Consider the following 22,050-nt stretch of genomic DNA (forward strand, 5'->3'; position numbering starts at 1 on the left):
AGACTCAATGCAATCCCTATCAAATTATCAATGATATTCTTTGCAGAACTAGAAGAAAATATTTTAAAATTTGTATGGAAACACTAAAGACTTCGAATAGTCAAACAATATTGAAAAGAAAAAACTGAACTGAAGGAATCAGGCTCCCTGACTTCAGATTATACTACAAAGCTAAAGACATCAAAATAGTTTGGTACTGGCACAAAAAAAGAAATATAGATCAATGGAACAGGATAGAAAGCCCAGAAATAAACCCAAGCATCTATGTTCAACTAATCTATGACAAAGTAAGCAAGAACATACAGTGGAGGAAAGATAGTCTCTTCAATAAGTGGTGCTGGGAAAGCTGGACAGCTACATGTAAAAGAATGAAATGAGAACATTCTCTAACATTGTACAAAAAATGAACTCAAAATGAAGTAAAGACATAAATGTAAGGCCAGATACAGTAAAACTCCTAGAGGAAAACATTGGCAGAACTCTTTGACCAAAATCACAGCAACATCTTGTTTGATTCATGTCCTAGAGTGATGATAAAGACAAAAATAAACCAATGGGACCTAATTAAACTCAAAACCTTTTGCACAAGCAAAGGAAACCAAAATATGAAAAGACAAACTACAGAATTGGAAAAGTTTTCTCCAAATGATACAACCAACAAGGCTTAATCATCAAAATATACAAACAACTCAAAACAAAAAACAAACAACCAAATCAAAAAAATGGGCAGTTGACTTAAATAGACATTTTTCCAAATAAGACATACAGATGGCCAGCAGGAACATGAAAAAATGCTAAACATCACCAATTATTAGAGAATGCAAACAGGGAACTATATCAAATCACTTGTGATGGAACATGGTAGAGAATAATATGAGAAATAAATGTATACATATATATGTATAACCGGGTCACTTCATTCTACAGCAGAAATTGACAAACATTATAAATCAACTATAATAAAAAGTTTTTAATTAAAAATAAAATTATCAAAAAAAATGCAATGAGGTACCACCTCACACCAATCATAATGGCCATCATTAACAAGACAACAAATAACAAATGATGGAGAGGGTGTGGAGAAAAGGGAATCCTACCTCACTATTGGTGGGAATGTGAATTGGTACAATCATTATGGAAAAAACGTATGGAAGTTCTCAGAAAACTTAATATAGAACTACCATATGACCTAGCAATCCCACTCCTGGGCATATATCTGGACAAAACTTTCATTCAATAATATACATGCACCCCTATATTCATTGCAGCACTATTCACAATAGCCAAGACATGGAAACCCAAAAATCCATCAACAGATGAATGGATTAAGATGTGACATATATATATATATCTCTACACACAATGAAATACTACTAAGCCATCAAAAAGAACAAAATAATGCCATTTGCACCAACATGGATGGAACTAGAGATTCTCATACTAAGTGAAGTATGTCAGAAAAAGAAAGACAAATACTATATATCACTTATATGTGGAATCTAAAATATGACACAAATGATCCTATCTACAAAACAGAAACAGATCATGGCCATTGAGAGCATACTTGTGTTTGCCAGGGGTTGGGTCAGGAAGAAGGAGATGGACAGGGAGTTTGGGGTTGGTAGATGAAAACTATTACACTTAGAATGGATGGGTAATGGGGTCCTACTGTAAAGCACAGGGAAACGTGTACAGTCTCTTGGGTTAGGACATGATGGAAGATAGCATGAAAAAAAAAAAAAAGAATGTAGCTGGGTTGCTTTGCTGTGCAGTAGAAATTGAAGGAAGATTTTAAATCAACTATACTTTAACAAAAAAATCTTAATAAAAGAAGTACTTAGCAAGTAATAAGCACTTATGTTTTTCTATTATTACTATCAATATTTAAATTTGCAACATTATTAAATATATGCTTTAGGAAAGTTAATCCAGGAGCAGAATGTAACATGAATGAGAAGAGATGGTACAATCTGGAAAGAGGTAGAATGCAGATCTACTCATTCTGGTCAAAGGTAGTTTTATGCCAGAATAGAGTAGTGGCAATAGGAATGTTGAGAAGGGTACAGATGTATAGCTACAACACAGCTAGAAAAAAAATAGGACTTGATAAATAATTTAATAGAAAGATGAAAGAAAAAGATAAGTCAAAAGAAATATATAGAAAAGTTCCCAAAGGGAACCAATACATAATAAAAAAGCAAGTGTCTGTGAGGAATGATAATGTGTTTCATGTTAGAAACATTGACTTTGAGGTTTTGGCAAGAACTTCAGGTTGAGATATTCAAAGAACAGTGGACATGAGGATCTGGAGCTCTGCAAAACAATAAATTTGTGATCATAAGTGCATTATTAGTTATTAAAATCACAATACAAAATGAGGTTGCCATTGGAAACAGAGTGGAGAAGAGGATTCCTAAAGAACATCTTTTTTTTCTAGGTACCTTAAGACAGTAGAGATTGAGATGGGGAACTCAGAGATGTGGATGAAAACCAAAGTACAAAAAAATTACAAAAAGGAAAAGATAAATGAAGGTATTAAGTGCTGCAGAGTGGTTGGGAGGATGGGAATTGAGAGAAGTTATTGCTTTGAGAACTAGAAATTATTAGTAATTTTAGAATAAAAAGCATAGGATAGGCCAGAACCAGTGTTTAAGCTTGACTTGAAGGTCAGATGCTTTTACTCTTTTAATAAGTTTAGCCACAAAAGTAAAGTAGGAAAGTATGTTTGCTTGAGGAAATGGCAGGAATAAGAGAAAGTTCTTGCTTATTTTTGTTGAGTATATCTGTAGGCTAAAAAAATAGTGAAGTAAAGGATGACTGAATGCAAAAACAGAAAACATAATTCAAAGATCTAGATCCCACAGCTAGTGGAACAGGAGTAAATCAAGAACACTTTAAGAGAGTTCAGCCTTGGAGAAGATAGATTTCTATTTAGGAAGAAAAGATGAAGAAGGTAGGTCAAAATCTATAGGAATTCAGGCTGAAATTAGTCATTTAAGATAACTAATATCAAAAGGCCTCAATATTCATTCCCTTACTCAAAAAATATTTGCTGAGCATCCAAAATGTGCCAGAGAGACTCTGTTCTAGAAAATTTTGATACAGAAATGATCAAAATGAGCAAGGACCTGAACTTACCAAGTTAAGACATTCTGGAGTGAAGAAAAATACAAATACAAGTAAAGGAAGGCTGTAGTCAGATGGTGGAGAATACCAATATTTAGAAATAGAGGGAAAGAGGAGGAAAGAGGAAATGAAATGGCAATTGATGATCAAAATAATTATAAATCTTGAAATGGTTTTGAAGAATATCAAACCAGAGAGTGGGATAGAGAGTGACTACACAGGCAGCTTTTGATCAGCAAGGGAAAGCAGGAGGCCTCTCTGAATTTGGATAACATGAGCTAAATCTGAATGTGATCAAGTTTACTATGGGGAAACCAGAGGGAGAAATGCTCCAGAGAGGAGTTAGCAAGTTTAAAGATACAAAATGGGAATGATATTAGCCTGGAGGGACAGGAAAAGGAAAGAGTGGCCATTGCATCGTCAAAATGAAAACAAAGTCCTGGTGTCTTGAGTGAATATGATGTCAGAAGTGAGTTTTGAGTGCCTGTGAACCAGAACAGTTTTGGAAGAGATATAGAGAAATGGATGAATAGATATAGAGACACATCATTTTTGTCTTCTCTTATTCACATATGCTTCTAAAAGGCTAGTGGACCCCAGAAATCTGTCTATAGCATCTTTACTATGTCATCTACATTCATGTCCTGGGGGGGGTGATCTTATCCAGCTCTTTAGTAAAATGTTTCTATATGTCTATGCTTCCCAATCCAGGTCTTCATCCATGGCCTCTCTACTGAACATAACACCATTCCTTCGACTGCCTACTTGGAAACTCCACTTGGATATCTCAGAAGCATTCCTAACTCAACACATACAAACTAGAACTCTTCATTCCTTCCTTACCCTCAAATACACTGCTTTTGTCCCCCCTTTTGCAGTTAATAGTTCTCATCCATTTAATTGCATGGACCAAGCACTAAAGAGTCACATCGATTATACTTCTTTCATGTCCCACATCTGTAAAAACTCTGTAAGATCTACCATCTTTACCTACAAAATATATCCTCAGTTAAACCACTCTCACCAAGTCTGCTGTTACAACTCTAATTTATTTCTTCATCAATTTAATTTGCCCTGTCAAACTCTTAATTCTCCCATTTCAACCCTTGTTCCTCTCCAATTCCATTCCACATAAAGCAGCCTATGTAATCCTTTTCTAAATGAATCTGCATATAATGGCAATAAGTATCTTTTAAATACTTTGATAGAACTTGCCAGAGAAGCCACATGGACCTAGATTTCCTCGGTGGAAAGATTCTAAATAATCTATTTTTATGTATTTCAATAAACCTATTTTTATTTATATAGGGCTTTAAGTTTTTCTATTTTATCTTGAATCATTTTACAATTTTTGTCAAGAAATTTATTCATTTCATTAAATTTGTGAAATGTATTGACATAGAGTTGTCCATAATAGTTTTTTAAAATATAGTGCCTGTAATGAAGTCTCATCTTTCATTCTTGTAATTGGTAATTTTTGTGTTCTAATTTTTGCTTCATTAGTTGGGCTATATATTTATTTTTTTATCTTTTCAAAGAATTAACTTTTGATTTCACTGAGTTTCTCCCTTTTGTTGAATATTTTCTAGTTTTTATTCCAGTAATTTCCACTTGTATTCATTATTTAACTTACATTAGGTTTAATTTGCTCTTCTTTTTTGAGCCTCTTAAAGTGAAAATTTAAGATAATACTCTCTCATTCTTTTTTGTAAGAATTTACTGTTACATTTTCTTCTAAATACCTCTTTAGCTGCATTCCACAAATGTTGATATTCTGTGTTTTAAATTTCATTCAGTTCAAAATATTTTCTCATTTCCTTTTATTTCTTCAACCCATGAGTTATTTAAAAGAGCAGTATTTAATTTTCGAATATATAATGATTTTTCCAGATATCTTTGATGTTGATTTCTAATTTAGTGCATGATGGTCAGAGGACATATATTCTATGACTTTTAAATGTTCTTTTTTTTTAAGGCTGCACAGGTGGCATATGGAAGTTCCCAGACTAGGGGTTGAATCGCAGCTATAGCTGCTGACCTATGCCACAGCAATGCAGGATCCAAATCCGAGCCGGGTCTGTGACCCATGCCATAGCTCATGGCAATGCTGGATCCTTAACCCTGGCAACACCGGGTCTTTAACCGAATGAAGCCAGAGATCGAACATGCATCCTCATGGATACGAGTCAGATTTGTTATCACTGAGCCACACGGGGAACTCTTAAATGTTCTTTTAAATGTCCTTTTGAATGATACTGTGTCTTATTTCCCAGAAGATGGTCAACATTGCTAATTGTTTCATATACTGTTGAAATAAATCAATGTATGTTCTGTGGTTAAGTATTTTATAAAAAAACTATTAGGGCAAATTAACTAAGATTATTGTTTAATTCTTATATATCTTTACTGAATTTCTGTCAACTTGTTTTACCAATGACTGAGTAGTAATAACTATAATTGTTAATTAGTCCACTATTCTTTTCATTTCTATAAAGTATTTCTTCAAGTATTTTGGAGTTCTCTTATTAGCTGCATCACATTTATAATTGCTATATCTTCATGTTCTGCTGATATTTTTATCATTATGAAATCTATACCTTGGTGGCTAGTAATAATCTTTGTATCAAGTCTATTTAATGGTATATTAATATAGCCACTTCAGTTTTCATATGCTTACTGTTTGTATGTTGTACTTTTTCCATTATTTTACTTTCAACATATTTATATTTAAAATCCACCTCTTATGATCAAAGTATACGAGAGGCTTGCTTTTTTATCTATTGTGACAATATGTCTCTATGTCCTCACTGTCTTTTCCTCAGTATATGTGCAGAGAGAGAGAGGAAGAGGGTTCTGGTGTTCTTATAAGGACGCTAATTCTCTTGGACCATGGCCCCACTCTTATGTTTTCATTTAAACTTAATTACTTCCTCAAAGGCCCCATCTCTGAAAATAGCTACACTGGAAGATAAGACTTCAACATATAAATTGGGGGAGGGGGAATTCAGTCCATAATAGGATAATATGTTAGAGTGACTCTGAAATCTCTTTTCTTCTTCAGATTATCGGTTTTGGATTTCAGTAAGCCACAAGCCTACTTGGATGCAGAATAAAATTTGTTCCCCATGGTGTGGAAAAGATGATACCTCTGCCAAATTTTCTTGGCTTTGAGTTGTCTGCTTTTTTTATCCTAGCTCCCATATTGGTCCCTTCTGTACCTGTTTAGTTAAGATGTCTGCCAAAGAATTTAGCTGAGTTGATGCTCATATTTTTAGTCTCATCCCTTTGATGGTTTCTTGCCTCTAGTAAATTTCCAGTTGCTTTTCCATCTCAGAATTCTTCCTTCTGACAAATCAATCTAATAAGGCTACTGTTGTCAGCCACCCAAGCTCTCTGAGGAGTAGGGAATGCACACAATCAAAGGCATAACAAACTCCAGTTTCTCACCAGAAGCAAATCTGTTTTTCAAGAGAATAGCCTATAGTTTCTTCCTGCTTTTGCACCAGAAATCCTGGAGTCACCTGCACACATGCATACTCTACTGATCATCCAAGCATTTGGAAAAAGTTTATACACAGATTTTTTTAATTTCAACACTTTTGTGGCACCCCTCCTTCTAAAATTTTCTCCTAAATATCCAGGAATTCTCTTGCCCTGAAATTGAGTCATATAGGCTGTTTTATTTTTTAAAGCCACAAAACTGTCCTTTCTACCTGATATAGTAGCAATCTTTCAAGAGTAAATTCTTCTCAAACCTCTGCCTGCCTTTGATCATTTTCCAGTATCTTCAATTTTTTTTCTAGTTTCTGTAATTGTTTTCTGCAGGAAGAATTGCCTGAACTTGTCACACCACCTATTATCAGTGAACAGTTTTTACACATAAATCATATCATATCACATACAAACACACACACGGTGGCTTAAAAATCCAAAAATTGCTCTTCCCTTTGACTAGAACAAGGTCAATATCCTACAAGACTCTGCATAATCTACCACTGTCTAAATATTTTTCTTCATTTCTTTCCATTTTCCTCCATATGCACTATACTATAGCCATAATAGTTACATCAGATAATTAATAGCTTGCTGAACCAACAGTGTGGCCTCCATCCTGTCCCTCTAAAAATAATCATAATTTTTGCATGTTCTTGGTTTTTTTTTAATACAAGCTACATAGCTCAGGAAGGTGGGAAGTATAGATTTCCTACCCTCCCCAGACATATCCAAAAGTGTGCCAGATATACCTAAGAATAATGATATTCTTCTCAACAGTGATTAGTTTAGGATTGGTGATTCGAAAGATTTGAGTAGCATATGAGAAGAGGTTGGCAGAGCTCCTGAAAAAGTTCTTTTCACTCTTCTAAGAGACATTAGGAATTCCTTGTCTTGCTCCCTGAACATGAATGAGGAAACTCTGAGAGTTACTACCATCCATGCTATAGCCACAAAGCAAACTGAACTTTGAGGGTTACAGACCAAAAGTTAATGAGAATATACTGGGGAAGAAAATGGAAAGGACAAAAGTCTGGTTCTTGATGATGAGATCTGTTGGGAGAGGCAGTCTTGTGCTTGCAGTCTTTCCAAGTCATTATGGCTGCTTAAGAATAGGCCTTGGGCCTGGAACACATCCTCGCCAAAAGATCATGAGTCCTCAGGGCTTGGGCTGGGCTTCTCACCCATGCACAGGAATATCTTACCCTGTTTCAGATTCAAGGTACTCTCCACTGTTCTGCTTCGGCATGGGCAATGTACGGCACCTGGCCAACCCTGCTGCAATAGCTGCTCCTGCAGGGGGAGGACAGGCTGCTTCTACTACAGCACAACAGGCCTGGAAGCCAGCTGCCATGCATGAGCTGTCAGAAGGGACCTGCTGGCCATGGGGAGCCAATGCCCACTGCAGAAGCTGATCTTGCCCTGTCCCTCCCCTTTATCCGATCCAGTGCTTGCCTGGTTTGCACTTTCCTTGATGAATCCAGTACCAAGATGCAGAGGACAATAGTGTTTTTCAATTTCTACTCCTAATAAAATAGGCAACAGATGGCACTTGCTCAGTTGGATCAAACAACCCTGAAAACTACCTAACATTTGCACTTCTAGTTCTGTGAGCCAAAATGAGGCCTAATCATTTTAACCTATTGGAATTTTTTTTTCTTTTTTTTTAAAGAAAACATATTGGCCTTTTTTCTTCTATTTCATAAAAAAAAATACCAAGCTTGTTCCTGCCTTCAGCACTTTTCAATTATTATTGCTTCTTTTTAAGGCCTTTTCCCCCAAAACTTAATTTGCCTGCCTCCTTCTTATCATTCAAGTCCCAATTCGAGTACAGTCTCTTCAGAGAGTCTTTCCTTAACCAACCTGGCTGAAGTAATTCATTTTCCCTAATTTACTTTTTCCTTTTACTTATTACTATTTGATATATTATTCATATTCTCCTTTTCTATCTATCTATCATCTTCCCAGTAAGAACTTCAACTCTTTGTTTTATTCATTGTCATATCCTCAGTGGCTAGAAGATGACTTGGCAGCTAATAGACCCTCAACAAATGGATATTAACTTTAAAAATAGCATAATTGTATCAATTTGGATAAAAACAGTTTTAACAATGAAAGTTATTCTTCATTGGAATAAAAAGCTTCAAAATTTGTTATAAAACTAGTTTGCTTATAGGAGAAAAATGTCAATAATATCATCTGAAGTCCTATTTTTCAGTTCATGGCTTTTTGTTCCCCATTAATTCCTTGGAGATTTTCACTCTCCAAAATATTTGTATACGAATTTTCACAGCAGAGCAGTCTCTTCCACTTGAAAAATAGGTTTAAAGGTCATTTTTCCATCACTCAAATTTTTGGAAACAAATCTGTTTACTTGGGAGAAAAACCAAATATGATCATCTTACCATTAGTCAAAGACTTGCATTTTTATTAAATGCTATCCAAATGAGGTTTTTTTTTTATTCAATCAGCCTTTGCAAATTAGCACTAGCTCATATGCCCAGAGAACAAAACAAATAATTTAGATAACACAGAAATTCTTCATTTCTTTAATATTCAATAGCATCAGAAGAACTATCCTGAGTGATGAAAGTAAAATGTGCATTTTGTTGGTGTGAAAAACTTGCATTGACCTTTTCAGACTTAGCGATCTGTTTTCCAAAATACTGTCTGTAACAAAGTTAAAGGCCAGTTTTGAAAACACAAGATTTCTAAATGTTAAGGAACTGTAAGTATGAAATGTGGAGTCCTCTTGTAACTTTTTGTTTTGATATCTAAGAGCTTTAGAACGCTGCTTTTCTTTTTCTTTTTTTTTATCTTTGTAACAAATATTACAGGGTAATAATGCATGAAAACTAAAACTCAGCACGTGCTAAGTGACAATGCTGAAGTACCATTTTCAATGCAGCCTTTCTCCATTTCCTGTTGCTGTCCCTACAACACTCTCCCCATCTCAGCCTTAAACATCTAGTGCCCCATCCTTTAGTAAGACTCACTCTGAATGTGACTTTCACAAGTGTAGCCTCGAGGTACCCAGCAACTATTTGGCTCTTCTTTTTCATCTCAATTCCGTTTTCTGTTCCCTAATGTGTATTAGAAAGCTTCTCTCTAGAGCAATAAGGGGACAGGCTGAGGCACAACCTAACTTTCTGGGAAAAAATTAAAAACACTTTAGCTTTCAGTATTATTTATGCTCCTACTTATAAAATATTCCCTTGTTTCTTACATTGGCTCCAATTACATATTTCACCCTTACTTTGCCCCTTATTCTCCTCCTTCAATATAACCACTACCTATTTTTTCCAATCCTAGAAAATAATGATCTCTCTAACATTCCACTTAAAGTTTCTCTGCATGTACTCATTCACTATCAAAATATAAACATGGCAAGGCACACAGAATTATTGCTTGAGGAAATGAAGTATTTTGTTTTCAACTTCAAGACTCATTTACAAACCAAACTCTAAGACTTGCTGACATGAAAACTTCAAATCTCTTTTAGAAAAACAAATTTCTCTTTCCTCCTTAGCCCTCTAGGTTGATTTTATGCTTTCTCTGCCTCATTTGGGTTTTGGTCGACTCACTCTAGAACATGTTGACAACATGATACCACATACAACTGTGGCTTAACCATTACACAAACTGACCGCCCTGGAAGCTTTTTAACCAAAGAACTGGCCACAAATGGAAATCCAAAACCTGGCACAGGGAGACTTCAAAAGTGCTGGAGTTTAAAATCCTCTGCTGAGAACCAAATGCTACAGGGCAGGAAACTCATACTAAACAAAATCAGAGGAAAGAGAACATTGACAAAAGGCAGTTACTTTTGGACTGATTTACACTTTATAAGCATTTTAGGTATAGTATAGAACCCATGATAGTCCTCTTTCTTAGGCTGAAATTGGCACCATCTTTATCTCTAACCCCCATCAGAAAATTTATATAAATAATAAGCCTTTTATAGGAGTTTGTTGTCAAAATAATAATCATGTTATTTTAATCAAATACGATAATACTATGAGTTCAGGGGGTATCGGAGAGCTGATACTCCGTGAGGTTACATGAAAAATATTAAATCAACAGCCAAGAAACTCAAGAATTCCACAAATTTGGCTCGTCAAGATATACCTGTTCTGGTGAAGTCTCTTATTACAGCAGGAAACTTCACACGACCCTTCTCCTAGGTGCTGGCACCAATGAAGTTCCTGACTAAAGAGGTCAAAAGGACCCTGAATAGAGAGTGAGTCTCAGACAATGGCATCAAGACCTCTCCTTGGAGAAGGTATACATGGCTGAGACCCAGAGTACTTCAGGAACGATGACAAGTGGTGGATACCAGAGAAGCAAGTATATCCATTTATTAGATCGTCTGCTCACAGGTTAAGGGCCTGGGAATGTTTCCTGACTGATTAAGTAAGGTATCCATCGTTAGGGTTCCTCTACTTTAATTTTCCTAAAGGCTTAGACAAAGGGAACCAGTATGACAAAATAGAAAAATAAAACTTCTTTTGTCTTACTCTCCAGCTCCAATTCAGCCAGTATCATGGGTGACTTTAATACATATGAACACAAATTATGCAAAACCCTGCCTAAAGGATCTTCAATTGCCCTCACTCTAATTACATTAACTTTGGCTCTACTTCAGCCACCCACCTGAGATCCACCATCAACCAAAGCAGCTCTGTGTCTGACATCTTTAACATTAATCTCCTACTTTCTGACCACAGCCCTCAATTGTTCCAGCTGTCTTGTGTATTTTAATCCATTTCCATTTTAACCTCATTGGCAATACCATCAGTGGTTAAGTGTGTGGGCTCTTAAATCAGTCTGCTTGGATACACATCCTGGATCAGTTGCCTCCTAGCTGTGTAAACTTAGAGAAGGCCTCAATTTCCTCATCCAAAGAAAATGGAAGTATGTTTAATATCCTAGCAAACACTCATACCAATTTAATAGAGTTGTTATGAAGATAAAATGAGACAATGTGAAACATTGCGCAGAATGTAGGTGTGAAACATAGTAGGCGCCAAGTAAATGTTAGTCATTTTTTACTCATTTATTTATTCTTAAATTTGTCCATTTTCTCCTAATTTCTTAGGTATCCAGGCTAAGATTTTCTTTTCTTAACGTGACATAGACAAATTTACCCAACTAGACACTCTGCTTCACAGAAACCTTCAAAAGACCTTCAAAAGCAATTGTGTTATTGCTAAGGTTTGGTAAGCCTTTTATATGTCAACAAACAACAATATCTCTAAATAGTCACAGTGTAAATAGTATTACAAATCACATTCCTCAATATCCTATATCTCCTTTCATAAATATTTTAATAATAATGACTTCTTCCCTTTGAAACTGTTATTACAGCCATTTTCTCCCCTTTTTCATATATTTTCATACTTCTTTCTCACTTTTTCCTGGGTCTGCCACATCTGCTGAGTCCAGGGCAACAGTTACAAATGGAGGCCCAGATAAAACATTATTAAATATTTAAAAGTTATAAGTCAAACCAACAGAACTTTTTGATTCTATCCAAGATGATGATGTAACATCTGCCAGATTTACTATCTCACCTGAAACAAATCCATCCCTTCAAAAACACAGGCCAAATATAAAGCAATGATTTTAAGAGTTTGAGCAACAGTCAACAAATGACAGTGATCCCTGAGAAACAGGGAACAAATGAGGTGAGCCCTACAAGTTCTTTAATTTACTATCTTGAGAGAGTTCTCAGGCCACAGCAAAGGAGGAAGACTCCAGGAGGACCCCAGTGGAGTCCCTGAATTGAGGAGGTGGAGCTGGGACCCCAGAGAGAATAAGGCTACTGGAATTCATAGGCAGAGTACTAGACAGGAGAGAATTGCGCAGAGACAGAAGCCTGGATGTCTGCAGAGGATCACCTCAAGTACTCAGCGAGGTAATTACCCAAAATCAGGGGAAAATCAGCAGGAGCAATGCATAGCACTAATACAGGGTTAGCAAGAAAGCCTTTTCCCATCATCCAGTCTAAGAAAACTTGTCATTCACATGTAATTAGGTGGACTACTCACAAAAATCTTGCCTCAGGGTGAAGAAAAATTAACCCCAGGCTGAGCACAAAACTAGGCCCAGTGAACAAGTCACACTGGAAAAACCAAAAACTTGTCATTCACATGTAATTAGGTGGACTACTCACAAAAATCTTGCCTCAGGGTGAAGAAAAATTAACCCCAGGCTGAGCACAAAACTAGGCCCAGTGAACAAGTCACACTGGAAAAACCAAAAAGGATCAAACCATTTCTAAATAACTTGCAAATCCTGGAGTGAAGTTCATGAGTATTTATAGAAATGCAAAAGATATTCAGCACTCAAAAAGGTAAACTTCACAATGTATGGCATCCAGTCAAAGATTACCAAGCTTGCAAATAAGCAAGTAAACATAACATAATGAGGATAAATAATCAATAAAATGAAATTGACCCAGAACATAGGTGCTAGAATTAGTAAAGAAAGACCAACAAATGGTTATAATAACAGTGTTCGATATGTTACAAAATTAAGTATTAGAGACAAGAAAGATATAAAAAAGACCCACGGAGTTCCCGCCATTGCTCAGTGATAATGAACCCGACTAGCATCCATGAGGATGTGGGTTTGATCCCTGGCCTCTCTCAGTGAGCTGTGGTGTAGGTCACAGATGTGGCTCAGATCCTGTATTGGTGTAGCTGTGGTATAAGCCAGTGGCTATATTTCCAATTTGACCCCTAGCCTGAGAACCACCATATGCCATGGATGCAGCTCTATAAAAGACAAAAAGTTCAAAAAAATAAAAAATAAAAAAAGACCCAGATCTATAGATAAAACTACAGTTACTAAGATGAAAAATACTCTAAATAGGACTAAAAGTAGATTAAATTAGGCATTTCAAAAGATTGGTAAACTTGAGAACATAGCAAATTATTTAAACTGAAACAGATAGGACTTCACAGATAGGACTTCTTGTGTGGCTCACAGCATAACTGCTGGGCATTGCTTCTACAGTGGCTGTGGCTCGACCCCTGGCTTGGGAACTTCCATGTGCTGCAGGTGCGGCCACTTGAAAAAAAAAAATCAAACAGAGAGAAATAATATTTGAAAATTTAAGGAGCATCGTCAGTTAGCTGTAGAATAGCTACAAACAGCTTAATATGCAAACTTAAAGAATATTTATGAAATATTCCACCCAACATCAGAATATACATTCTTTTCAAGAGCAAACATACTATTTGCCAAGACAGACCACAGTTCAGGCCATAAACAGGTCTCAATACATTCAAAAGAATTCAAGTCATAAAAATGTTCTCTGACCAGAATGTAATTAAATTAGAAATCAATAACAGAAAAATTTCTGGAAATCATCAAATATTTTAAAAATCATAACACACTTTTAAATAACCCATGGCTCAAAGAAGAAACGGGCCAAAGGAAAATTAGAAAATATTTTAAGCTGAATAAAAATTAAATATCAGAAAGCATTATTATCGGGGAAATCATAGTACTAAACGCCTAAATTAGAAGAAGTCAAAACAATGATCTCGGTTTCTACCTTAAGAACCTAGGAAAAGAAAAGTAAATAAACCCCCACAAAATCAAAACATTAACATAGATGCAAAAATTATAAAAAAAAATTGTAGTAAAAGGAGTCAACTCTCTCCCAATCTCTCTCAATCCCAATCTCTCTCTCTAGACAGACATAAATAAATATAAAATATAATGGCCAAATATGAATTCATCCTGAAAAATCAGGGTTGGTTTAATATTTTAAAACATTTCACCATATTGGAAAATAAAAGGGAAAAAAGTATTATCTCAATAGTAGGAGTAAAAACTTTTGACAAAATCTAATACTCATCTCTTATTTTAGAAAAGGGGGGGAGGGGCAGTTCCCATCTTGGCTCAGCAGAAACAAAACTGACTAGTATCTATAAAGATGCAGGTTCAATCCCTAGCCTTGCTCAGTGGGTTAAGGATCCAGCATTGCCCTGAGATGTGATGTAGGTTGCAGATGCAGCTCAGATAAGGTATTGCTGTGGCTGTGGAATAGATGGTGGCTACAGCTCCAATTCAACCCCTAGCTTGGGATCCATATGCCATGGGTGTGGCCCTAAAAAAAACGGCAAAAAAAATTTTTTTTAATAAAAATTTTGAAATTATTTTAAAAAGAACTGCTTCTATGGCGCAACAGGATCTACTGCATCTCTGGAGTGCTGAAACACAGATTTGATCTCTAGCCCAGCACAATGGGTTAAAGATCCAGCACTGCCACAGGTGCCACAGCTGTGCCATAGATCTTGATTGTTGATCCCTGGCCTGGGAACTCCATATGCCATGTCTATTTGCAGTTATAATTGTCTATAAAGTCTCTTATGAAATCTACCAAGAAGCTGCTAATCATAATAAATTAATTTATCAAAATTGCCAGAAACAAAATCAATCTCTAAAAATCAATTGTATTTCTAAATACTAGTAGTGAACAATAGCAAATTTAAAAAACAAGTATTAACCATCTACAATAGAATCAGCTGAAATTCTTAGAGATAAATCTGATGAATGATGTGAAATGTACAATGAAACAACAAAATTATGCTGAGCAAATTGATAAAAGGCCTGAAAAAATGGAGAGATATAATTTTTTCATGAGTCAGAAGACTCAATATTTTGTCATATCATTTCTCCCCAAATTGATCTATATATTCAATGCAATCACAATAAAAATTCCAGCAGGCATTTTAGTAGAAATTGACAAGCCAATTCTAAAATGTATATGAAAATATAACTGACCTATAATAGCCAAAACAACTCTGAAAAGGAAAAATAAATTTGGAGGGCTAACACTTCCTGATTTAAAGATGTATAAAGCTGTAGTACTTAAGATAGTGTGGTACTGGTGTCAAAATAACCATGCAGATCAATGAAACAGAATACAGTTTTACAAATACAAAAAACTGGTTTTGTTTTGTTTTGTTGCTTTTTTAGGGCCAAATTTGTGGCATAGGGAAGTTCCCAGGCCAGGGGTCGAATCAGAGCTGCAGCTGCTGGCCTACACCACCGCCACAGCTCACAGCAATGCCAAATCCTTAACCCACTGAGCAAAGCCAGGGATTGAACCCACATCCTCATGGATACTAGTCAGTTTCATTACCGCTGAACCACAACAGGAACTCCCAAAAAACTGATTTTTTAACAAAGTTTTAACAGCAATTCAATGGAAAAATATTATTTTGACCAATGATAAAAAAATTTTATCCATTTCTTGAACTATAATAAAAAAACTCAAAGTGGATCATAAACCTAAATGTTAAACCTAAAACTATAAAAGTTTTATAAGAAATCATAGGAAAAAACCTATTTGTGATTTTAAGTTAGGTCAAGTTAAGTTAGGTTAGATATGTCATCAAAAGCCTCATTTCTAAAAGAAAAAAATAAGTTGGATTTCACCAAAAACAAAAAATTTCTGCTCTTGGAGTTCCTGTGTGGCTCAGCAGAAACAAACCCTACTAGCATCCATGAGGATGCCAGTTTGATCCCTGCCTCCATCAGTGGGTTAGGGATCCAGCATTGCCATGAGCTGTGGTGTAGTTTGCAGACGCAGCTCAGATCTGCTGTTGGCCAGTAGCTGTAGTTCCGATTTGACCCCTAGCCTGGGAATTTCCATATGCCACATCTGTGGCTCTAAAAAAAAAAATCTGTTCTTCATGTGACCATGTGACACTGCTAGGAAAATAGAAAGGCAAGCCACAGACTGGGAGAAGATATTAGTATAGCATATACCTAATAAAAGACTCCCATTCACAATATATAAATTCTCAAATTTCAGTAAGAAAACATAGAACCAAATTAAAATATGGACAAAATATTTAAATAGACAATTTACCAAAGAAGATATACTTTGATAAATAAGTGAATTAAACTTGCCCACATCACTAGTCATTAGGAAAATGCAAATTAAAACTATAGAGATACAACTACACACCTAATATGAGTAGATATAAATTTTTACATTTAGAATGGATAAGCAATGAGACTCTACTATATAGCACAGGGAACTATATACAGTCTCTTGGGATAGAACATAATTGAAGATAATATGAGAAAAAGAATGTATATATATGTATGCCTGGGTCACTTTGCTATACAGCAGAAATTGGCACAACAGTGTAAATCAATTGTACTTTAATTCAAAATTTTTTTTAAAAATTAAAAAAAAATAAAATTAATGACTGATCAGACCAAATGTTATTTAGCATGTGGAGAAACTGGAATTCTCACACACTGCTGGTCAGAAGGTGAAATGATAAAACCACTTTGGAAAAGAGTTTGGCAGTTTCTACTATATAATCCAGCCCTTTCCTTGCTAGTATTTACCCAAGAGAATATACATACATTCTATTTTATACATCTATATAAAATATTGTACAATAGTGTTCATAGCATCTTTATCTCCTACAGACAAAAACTGGCAACAAATATCCATCTCCAGGTTAATGGCTAAACAAATTGCAATACATCCATATAATGGAATAGCCAGATATTGAAAGGGATGAGCTACTGAAAATGCAACAATGTGAATGAATTTTAAAGTAATTGTGCTGAAGGAAAGTAGCCAGACCAAAAGAAAATAAGAATATATGGTATATAATTCCATTTATATAAAACTATAAAATGCAAACCAGCCCAGAGTGATGGGAAGCAAGTAAGTGATTACCTGGGAGCATGGCAAGCAGGAGAGAGTGGAGGGTAGCCTTACCAGGGGCCCAGGGAAAATTTTGCCAATGTCGAATGGATATGTTCACTGTCTGGATTGTGGTGATGTATTATGGGTTTATACATATGTCAAAACATCAAATTGTACAGTTTGAATAGGTGCAGAATATTGTATGCCAGCTATACCCAAAACTTTTAAAAGATAAATCAATCCACCCAACAAACCACTAGAATATATTTTATCATTTTTCATTGACAACTACTGCTTTACGATGACCTGGAAGGCCAGATCTGAATGTAGAATTCCTAGATGCTTTGGATTTCCCATCCACTCACCACTCCAGCTTCACAACAGCTATTCCGTGGCCATTCCATAAGCTAAGGAGTGAACATCCTAGTAGCCCATAAACTCAAGAGGGAAAATTCAGAGTATGTAGGTTCTGGAAGTGCAAACAGAGACATTTGGGCCCACATGTCTCTTCTGTAGGCTGAGCCCTTTGGGGCTGCAGATTCCTGTGGTCAACAGGACAGAGGAGTCCTTTTAAGTTATAAACCCAGGGTAAGAGCAACATTGCCCATATACTCCAAAGCATACATATATTAAAGTCTCTCCCACTTTAAAGGAAAAAAACTTTACTTACTCCATGTCCCCACTTTCTTCCCATTATTTATAACCAAACATCTTGAAATCACTCTCACTCACTCTATTTCCACACTACCACCAACCTCCTTCATGCATTTTTTTGCAGTCTGACTTCCTCATTCTCACACAACACAAAGTCTTAAGACAGTAACTTACTTTGCATTTCTGCCATATTTCACAGTGTTGATCATTCCCTGCTCATGTTCTCCCCTATTTTGGCATCCATGATAGCCAAGTTTCCTGGTCCTTGTCTGTCTTCTCCTCCCTGTGCTTCTTATTCTCCCCAACCAACAACACTTTGCCTCATGCAGCCCTTGATATGTTAGCAAGACCTGGGCTTCCATTCCAAACCCTGACATCAAGAGCTCCCTCTTTGTGAAGTCACACATATTCATGGTTTCAAATATGGGCAGTATGCTCTACTCTCACATTTCTTCCTGTAAGATTTCAGTCACATCTTTATCTATGTTTCTCAGGTTTTCTTCCAATCCCTCTTCCACTCTACCTTCTACTATTTTAATGAGCTTTCTAAAATGTTTATTCGATCTTAAAACAGTGAGGATTTTTCACTTCCATCAGGGTAATTACTTCCTCCAAGCCATGGCAGGTAGGTCTTTCTTCCTTTAGATCTTGCCTACTTTTCCAGCTTCACTTCTCTCCATTCACCTGTTCTCTGGGCATAGCATCTCCTCACTTAAAATATTTTCCTATGCCTCTCCCTGAAATACCTCTTTCACAATTCCACTCCCCAATACCACAACTCTTCAGCATCACTTATACAATATGAAACTTTGCTGTGATAATATTACCCATTCTATACCAAATACAGATTTAAAAAAATTAATAATAACAGTAGCCACTTTTTATAGAGTGCTTATTATGCAGCTCACCTAATTATTACAACCAGTCTATGGGACAAATATTACCCATACTCTTAACAACACAGAAAGTGATATTTAGAAAGTTTCATAACTTAGAAACAACTAAAAGATAGAGGAGCCAAGATTTCAACTCAGAGCTATCTAACGCCTAATCTGATTTCTTTCCTTAGTCATTCTAACATACATACGTGAAATACTTTATCATCATCTCTACTCCAATAAATTAAGAGGACCTTAGAAGCAAGGGCTTTCTATTCATCAGCACTGGCTAAGTGAAGTTTGATACAAGCCTTAAACTCTCAGTAGTTTAATACCCTCATCTTACTCGTCCAGCACTGGCCAGGAAAACACTTCTGTTTGTGGGGGTCACTCAGGGACCCAAACTGACAGAGGTTCCCTCTTGACATAAACTTCCATGGCATGGAAATGAGATCCAGCAGAATCAAGCATAGATAATTAAGTCATGACAAGAAAGTAATAAAATCAAATCTAATGGCAAAGTGGTAAAGAAATGTGATTTAATCATATCATATATCTAGAAAGAGAAGAACTGGAATATTGATAATAGCCCTTGTGACTATCACAAATTTTTATTTAATTTGTTTTATTGAAAAATAGCAGATTACTCAATAGGTGTAAGTTTGTGGAACAAATAAATAAATTAATGCCATAGATAATGTGGGACTAAAAGCCTAGGGGAAAAGTTTAAGCTTAGTTCATTTAAGTAATTTTCCCTGAATAGGGAAATATAAAAGAAGAAGCAACGTCTATCCAGATAACAAAGGGAAAAGTGTCTTAAGAGAAAGGATAAAGAAGTTTATCTTCATTGTCTTATATAGCAAGTAATGCAGGATTTCTTAAGAGACAATTGAGGGGAAATTATCCTGAAATAGAGTTTACTAAGCTAGGAGAGCTGTTAAGATGGTGGAGAAGAAAGGTCCTGACCTCATCTCTCACAGGTACACCAAAATTACAGATATTTAAAAGAACACCTCTTGGGGTGGAAAAAACCAGAGCCTACCAGGATAGATCTTCTGAAACTAAGGATATAAAGAAGGAACCAGGAGTAGGATAAGAGAGGTCGAGTCAAGTATAGTCAAGACCCATATCCTCAGGTGTTTGACCCTCAATGGGAGATAATAACCATTGCAGAGGTTCTCCCCAAGGAGCCAGAGGTCTGAGCCCCTCACTGGGCTCCCAGCCTGGGAAGATTAGCCTCTAAAACATTTAGCTTAGGGGAGTTCCCGTTGTGGCACAGGGGAAACGAACCTGACTGGTATCCTTGAGGACTCGGGTTGGATCCCTGGCCTCAATCAGTGGGTTAAGGATCTGGCGTTGCCATGAATTTTGATGTGGGTCACAGATGTGGCTCGGATCCAGCTTTGCTGTGGCTGTGGCATAGGCTGTTGGCCATAGCTAATTCGACCCTGAGCCTAAAAAGACAGATGGACAGACAGAAAGAAAGAAGGAAGACGGAGGGAGGAAAGAGAAAAAAAGATTTGTAATTCATAACATGGAAAAGACATATTTCTTTAATGTATTAAAGATTTATAATTCATAACATGATGAAATCCTATAAATTAAAAAAATATTTAGCTTAGAAGGTCAATGGGGGCTTACTTTGGGGAGAGCCAGAGGGCTGTGGGACATAGAGACTCCACTCTTAAAGGGTGCACGCAAAATCTCATATGCACCAGGACCCAGGGAAGAAACAGTAATTTGAAGGGAGCCTGAGTCAGACCTACCTGCTGATCTTGGAGAGTCTTTTAAAGAAGCAGGAGGCAATTGCAGCTCACACCTGGGAATATAGACAATGGCAGTAGCCATTTCTGAGTGCTTGTTCTACCTCTAGCTTATTTGCCTCATGATCCAGCCCTGCCCACAACCACCAGCCTGAAGTCACCAGTGCTGGGAAACTTCAAGCCACAGCCCCATCCACCAGCAGACAGACACAATCCAGTACCCCCCAACACCCTGAGCCCATAGCCACCCCTGTCCACCAGAGGGCCCAGGACCAGGACCCACACATCAGTGTACAGGCACTAGACCCAGGACCCCCAGGGCCCTATAGCCAGAGACCCCAGAACCCAGTACCACCCAATAGTGGGCACACACCAGCCCCAGAATCCCCAGGCTTAACCATCATAGAGCTTGCTCTAGCCTCAAGACAAATCTCACCCACCACTTGGCAGACACCAATCCCAAGATAACCACGCAGTCTGTGGGCCCAGCCCATCCACCAGCAGGACAGCACTAGCCCTGAAACCAGCTGGGCACTAGCCCTAGCCCACCAGGAGGCCAATGCACACCTCAAGACACCCTGGACCCCACAACCCCAGCCAATGTATCAGGAACCGGCCCCACCCACCAATGGTCACATGCCAGCTCTGAGTGCCCTGGGCCCTGCAGCCAGACCACCAAAGACGTGCCTCTGCCAGCCAGAGGGCCAATACTTGTCCCAGGAACTGACTTCACCCACCAGTGTGTGGGCACCAGCCCTGGGATCTTCTGGACCCTGACTTTGCCTAGCAGTGGGCCAGCACTAGCCCTGGAACATCCCCCACAACACCCAGGGTTCTGCAGCCAGCCACCTCATTATCCAGACCCACCATGCACCTGCCAGTAGCCTCTTCACAAGGCAGGGCCTGGCAACCAACAGGACAAGGGGCCGGCCAAGCCTGTCAGACTACCAACAGGAGGAGATGAGTGGCCCACATAGGGAGCACCCCTGGAGCATATAGCTCTCCTGACCAGAGAGTGCATTTCTGGGATGCATAGGGCATCTCCTGCAAAAGGCCACTTCTCCAAGACCAGGAAACATAACCAACCTACCTAATACATAGACGTAAACAAACAAAAAGACAAAATCCCAGAAGAAGAACTAAATGGAGATAGGTAATCTACCCAAGAAAGAATTCAGGGTAATAATTATTACGATAATCAGAGAACTCAGCAGAAGAAAGGACGAACATAGCTAGAAGTTAGAAGCTTTTAACAGAGTTATAAAATACAGAGAGCAAACAGAGATGAAGAGTTTACTAAGCTGGCAGAATTTATGAAACTGATTCTTTGCATGTGTCTATAAAAGGTGAGGATGAATTTGTTTTATTCCAAAGTTCACATCCCAGTATGGTGTTGAATAAAGAGCAATAACCTATATGCAGGAAACTTGCCTAATCGGAAGTC

General features: G+C 37.2%; 1 protein-coding gene across 3 annotated transcripts in view; it reads right to left on the reverse strand.

The window, feature by feature from the left end:
- CSNK2A2IP (casein kinase 2 subunit alpha' interacting protein) overlaps positions 1–22,050 on the reverse strand; it is a 130,694-nt gene that overhangs the window by 96,964 nt on the left and 11,680 nt on the right. Inside the window, exon 1 of one of the 3 annotated variants that reach the window (XM_084989159.1) lies at positions 18,140–18,353. The exons of the other annotated variants lie outside the window; for them this stretch is intronic. The gene's annotated coding sequence lies outside the window, so the exon portion shown is untranslated. Of the gene's footprint in view, positions 1–18,139; positions 18,354–22,050 lie in introns of those variants that run through there. 3 annotated transcript variants of the gene reach the window in all.

Source organism: Sus scrofa, chromosome 13 (assembly GCF_054392235.1).
Source record: "Sus scrofa isolate SSC_HxYL_T2T_F1_AM1 chromosome 13, Sscrofa_HxYL_maternal_Yorkshire_Landrace_v2.0, whole genome shotgun sequence".
Lineage (NCBI taxonomy): Eukaryota > Metazoa > Chordata > Mammalia > Artiodactyla > Suidae > Sus > Sus scrofa.